Genomic DNA, 6,047 nt, shown 5'->3' on the forward strand with positions numbered 1-6,047 from the left:
TGTAAAATCATAACCAAGTTTTCCATGATTACTAATGTCATGAGAATGTCACGAGGCAATATTCTAAATGAATAAGAAGTAGTTCCAATATTATCTTTTATATTTTTCGTTTGCAGTCAATATTTTGACTTGCCAAAAGATTGGGCCTCTTTGGCCTTGCTTATTCCTTCCACACAAAGGTTCTATAAACCAATAAACTATATAACGGACCTGGAAGATTAAGCTGGAAATTATAGCTATCATGCTCAGTATCTGCTTTTTGCTTCTCTCTTTGACAGTCCACTTAGGAGAAGATTCAGCCCTACTGAAGAAACATTATTTGGCAAATAATCTGATCAATTTCATTTATATTCCTGGCAATGAAATGTTAAGAGCCTACCTCACTGTTACGTCACCTAAATGGTGCAGAGTCCTTGGCAGGAGATTAAATTTTGAGCTAATATCCAATTTCATGGGAATAAAAAGTATGACCTAAGTGCATTAAATAGATCTTTAGTAGAGTAGTTAATACCAATTAAATGCTGGGCTGTCTGAATCGTGAATTATCCATTCAGACATAATTTTGTTTTTCTTATTTAAATAATTGAGTTTTTTTTTTAGAGGCTAGGTCATCCTCATTTCTTTTGGCCATTCAATCTTGAAATTTCCTATGTTGTTTTGAAAAGCTATGACGGGAAATGCCATGCTGGGTCAGCAGTTTGTATAAAATAGGAATTGGGACATGAGAGGTACATTTATATTTGATCAACTCCGAGGACAAGCACAAGTAATGTTTTGAGTAAAGTTATTGTAAATAAGAATAATTTTAAAATAGTCTTAAATCTTTTGAAAGGCATGAAAAGAATACTGGTTAGAGAGTTGCGTAGCTGACTGTTGTCAGAACAGAGGAGTGGAAATTAACAGCACCTTTCAAAATAAAGTTGGCTACACTTGAACTCCCTTTATTGGATAATATAGGCTGGTTTATATTAAAAACCCAATCTGACTTTCAGGCACAATGTACTTCCATTCAAATGTGCTTTTAAACATAGAGCTACCTTGCTGTGTTTAGAGGTTGGGTGCTTTGAGGGGCTGGGTTACTGTAATTTAAGTTTTTTACATTTTCAATACTAGCATCAGAGGTTAAAAAGGCATGATGTAGAGAAGCTGAGAATAATAGGTAAGATGAATCTCAACACTCAGAGAATACCTATATGCCAAGCCCTGAGCTACGTGCTTCCACATATTTATTTGCAACCACAGTAGGACAGTGCTCCCTTTGCAGATGAACAGAAGAGTAGTTAGGTAGTTCGTCTAAGGGGACAAAGTAATGGCGCATACTGGGATTTGACTCAAGATTTTCAGCTTCTCAGGATGTGTGGTCTTAGATATTGACTTCCTCAAGAGGGGATATCAAAAGAGCAGGCATGACTGGAATTGAGAGGAGGAGCGGTGAATGCTTGGAGTTTGGTAAGTTTACATAATGTCATGGTTATCAATGGGCAGCAGCACACAGGAGTGTCAATTATTCAATTAAAGCCATGGGAGCGGAAAACAACTTCATGATTGAATTCTCCATTGACTTTGCAATGGGGTCTTTTCTACATGCCTCAAGATCCAGTAGGAACCCTGGGTTTATGCTCAATATTGGCCTCTTGGGCTAATGCTGGGCGTGAGCTGTATGGGGCGTGCACTCACCCATGTATCACAACTAAGCAGTGTGGGCCATCTGGAAGCAGAAACAGATTGCGATTTCCTGGGTGCAATTTTGAGGCCACAGTGCCTCAGAACATATAGGTATGCTGCTGCCCACAAGTCCTTCCTTACCTGGGATACACTCTGAGGGGAGAAAATGAATCATTTTCCTTTTTGATACACCCAACCTTACAGCTCGAGAGGAGTTGTGTTATTGACGCTTCTCCATCTGGTAAATTAGAACTGAGTGAGTCTGAGCAAGGCTCTGTCATACTAAGAAATATTTTTGTCACCTGTGAGTGACGTTGGGTGGAGAATTGCAAACCTTTTTAATTCTCAAAGGCACTCTGGTAGTCTCTACCTAATCTTTTTTCAGGTGGCCTGTAGAAGGATGTCATTTTAATTTCTTTAAAATACACATAGCTCTTTGGTGACTTAAATACTATACTACGAGTGTTGAAAAGCCCCAACTTTCTTTAGCTTAAGTTGGAGAAACATCTCAAATAGCTAGAGAATAGCTATTGTGTTTTATTGCCATATTTTGTCAATAGACTTAAGAGCAGGTTTGGACTGAAATGCACTATCTCAAGAGTGGATAAATACTGGGCCATTAAAAATGACTTTAATAAGTAGTCTTTGCTTTGTGCCTATCTCTTGAGGGAAAACTAGATAACCCAGAGGATGCATAGGAGGCTGATGTAGAAGTAGAAGGTAACAGGCTTCAGAGTAAGAATGGAACATTTCATTTATCTTTCGAGGGCCTCCTGGGAAATGGGAGTTAAAGAGACCAGGGAGTGGTATGTCCATTTTGTAAAGAGCATCGGGAAGCATTTAAGGCTGGAGCAGTCCAGATTCACAGTCAGATCTCAGAAATAGGGGCATGCTGGGGGGTGGGGGGGAGTGAGGGAAGGGAGTAGGGGTGGCTGCCAGGGAGGCAGGACCACGGATGGGCTGGGTCCCGATTAGGGGGGCAGTAGCAGCAACTGGGGAAGCTTAAGAGTTGCCAATTATCTGGATCTTGAAAAATTCACTGGGGACCATGTTATCTGCCATAAAAATGCTGGGAGGTAGGAAATTCCCAGAGAACTTTTTCCATAGGCACTTGTTTTATTTTTTTAACAAGGTAATACATGCACATGGAAAAAAAAAAAAACAAGTTCAAGAAGGGTGTAATGGGAACCAATAAGTCTTCCCCAGAGACAACCCCTTGGCGGGTTTCTTGTGTCTCCCTCCAGGATTATCATTCGTGATGAATTCTGCCGGGACCCGCGAGGGTGGACCAGGAGCCACCCCGGAAAGTCAGAGCCTTGGGAACCGCCCACCACAAAACCCGCATCACCTCCCTGCACGTTTAGCACGTTTGCTTGGTCATTTCCTCCTATTTTTATGCTTATTCATCCTGTGGCCTGGGTTCTCCTTGACATGTCTTTTTTTTTTTTTTTTCCCACCCTGCTGTGTGGAGAGATAACATTCTCAGGATTTAATTCTTATCTGATAAGTTTTATTTTTAACCAACCTCTACATCCTTCCCTCTTTGCTTTTTATTTTTATGAACCCACACACTTTTCTGGCTTTCTCAGAAGGTGCGAGCAGAAAGTCTGGTGACAAGAAGACTGAGCCAGCGGGTTTTCCATCCAGGAGCTGGTCGGCGCGCTGGGAGCCTGGCTTGGCTTCGCAGCGATTCCAAGGACAGGGAAGCGTTCTTCTTGGCACACGTTCCTATTTTTAACTGGGCAATTCACGCTTACCTCTTGCTTCCTCCGTGGGCTGTCCAGAAATTTCCTTTTGTCAGTAAATTTATGTTATCTTGATGAAGGAAACACTCATTTACAAGACAAGGCCGTGCAGTGATTAGCAAAAACAGGTCTCCCATCAGAGGTGGCTTCGTAGATGCCCGCAGCTCCCCAAGTATGACAGCTAAACCCGGAGTGTGCGTGGTGATTCTCGGACTAGATTAATGAAACTAGCCAACGAAGGGAAAGGGCTTTTTTTTTCTTTCCTTTTTTGGTCATGTGTTCTCTATGCTTCCCCAGACAAGTATGTTAGGAGTCAACCGTTCTATTTAGGATGCACATTTTTTTTCTTTATGTCCTTTGACCCACCGATCCCCCTCCCCAAATAGGACAAAATACGGTTATGGCTGAAATATTTCCAACCAACAGTAGGGCGAAGAGGAGGTCTTGTCACCTGGGGAGGGGAGTGGGGTTTTCCTGGCTGGCTGCGCCCCCCAGAGAGGCCCGGGCCTGGGAACGCTGCTCCCGGGGCCTGCCCCGCCTCCCGCCGCCGCAGCGCTCCGCGGGCCGCGTCCCTCAGGCCACACTTGGCCCTGTCATGCATCCCGTATTAGTCACTAAGTCTTTCATTTAACACTGTAATAGGCCTTTGGATACAAAAGTAGAGAAGAAGAGAGGATCTGTGATGTGGTTTCACAGAGCAGAAGGCTTTTATCAGAGGACTGAAGAATATTGCTGATAAAATAAAATGTAGACACTGTTTTATAGTATCCCAGCCAAGGTCCCAGGAGGAAACATGCCATACTCAAATGAGGATAATCGGGGGAGAGTTAAATAAAGGGGATTTTTTTTGAGAGATAAAAATATTGTATTAAAGCTGATTATGGGGAATCATATGTGATATATGACTAAGGGGCCTTCTAATCCCTCAGCCCAGGAGAGGCGGATTTAGCCATTCAGTCCTGGACCACGCCGGGACCAGGCAGATTTCGTACCTCAGGGATGGCACCTGATTTATGGCGTGGAGGAGCTCGAGAAGAATGTGTTGCCAAAGAGAAGGAAGGAGGGCGCTGAACAAAGCATGTCCAGTTCAGTAAAGGGGCTTTTACCCAGGTGGGGTGAACACAGGGAAACTGCAGGAAGCAGGGCAGGCTGACACAGCAGGTCACTCCCTGATGCTGTCACACACCCCGAGATCTGAAGGGGAGCAGGTTGGAGGCAGTGACCTAGAAACACACCACCTAACAGAGCTGTGACCTTCGGTGGAGGACCTCAGCCACCTCATGGGACCCTGCGAGATGAAAAACAAACACCCCACCCTGCTGCTCCCCTCTCATTAGACCTGCTGGAGCATGCCCTTGGCTGAGCTCACTCAAATGTCTGCAGCGGTCAGAGCTCACTGACCATCAGAGCAGGTCAGCCTCCCGTGGCACAGGGCAGGGGTCAGGGTAGAGAGGATTTAGCCCTCCCTGCCTCTCACACACCACCATTCTTTCCTTTGCCTCCTATTCTGCTGCACTAGCAGCTTTCTGTTCTTCAAACAAGTCAGGCTTGTTCCTGCCTCAGGGCCTTTGCACTTGTTTCCTCCACTAGAGTGCTCTACCCCTACTCATGCTCATGGTGATGACGTGTCACTTGGAACCCCAGCCCAAACACCACTCCTTTAAAGGGGATTTCCACTCCCACTGTGGCTCCCAACCCACCTCCAGTGATAGTCTATCTAGTATCTAGTTTTATTTTTACATTTAAGATAAGATTTGCTTAATAACATTTTCTTCTCTTTTCTTTTTTAGAGAAATTGTGGGTTTACAGAACAAGCATACATAAAGTACAGGATTCCCATACACCACCCTATTACCAACACCTTACATTGGTGTGGCACATTTGCTACAATTGACGAAAGCACATTTTTATAATTGTATTAACTATTAACTATTACAATTTTAATAATTTTATTATTAACCCTGGTTTAACCGGGTAGTGCAGGTCCACAGGTTTTTTTTTCAAAATTTTTATTTTATATTATGATCTATACAATATAACATTTCTCCTTTTAACCACATTCAGAAACATATTTCAGTGTTGTTAATTATATTCACAATGTGTGCTACCATCACCACCATCCATTTCCAAAACAAATCCATTGGTCCAAATAGGAACCCTGTACACTTTAAGCTTAACTTCCTATTCTCTCTCCCAACCCTTCCTCTGATGTGGTGGTTTGAAGCTGTATCCACCCCAGAAAAATATGTTCATAAATTTAATACATCCTTGTGGGTATGAACCTATTATAAGTAGGACCTCTTGATGAGGTTAGCTCAGTTAAGGTGTGCCCCATCTCACGTGGGTGTTAATCCTCTTCCTGGAGTCCTTTACAAACAGAGTGAACACACAGAGAAAAAGAAACCTGCAGGAAGCAAGAAGCTGAAACAGAACTCACCACAGAAGAAAGAGACCAGGATTTGCTGCCATGTACCTTGCCATGTGGCAGAGGAGCCAAAGATCACCAGCAGCCAGTCTTTCAGAAGAAAGCACCACTTTGATGATGCCTGGATTTGTCCTCAAGCTGTATACTAATGAATTCCCACTGTTTAAGCCAATCCATTTCATGGTATCTGCTTTGAGCAACTTAGGAAACTA

This window comes from Tamandua tetradactyla, chromosome 14, assembly GCF_023851605.1.
Source record: "Tamandua tetradactyla isolate mTamTet1 chromosome 14, mTamTet1.pri, whole genome shotgun sequence".
In the NCBI taxonomy this organism is placed as follows: Eukaryota; Metazoa; Chordata; class Mammalia; order Pilosa; family Myrmecophagidae; genus Tamandua; species Tamandua tetradactyla.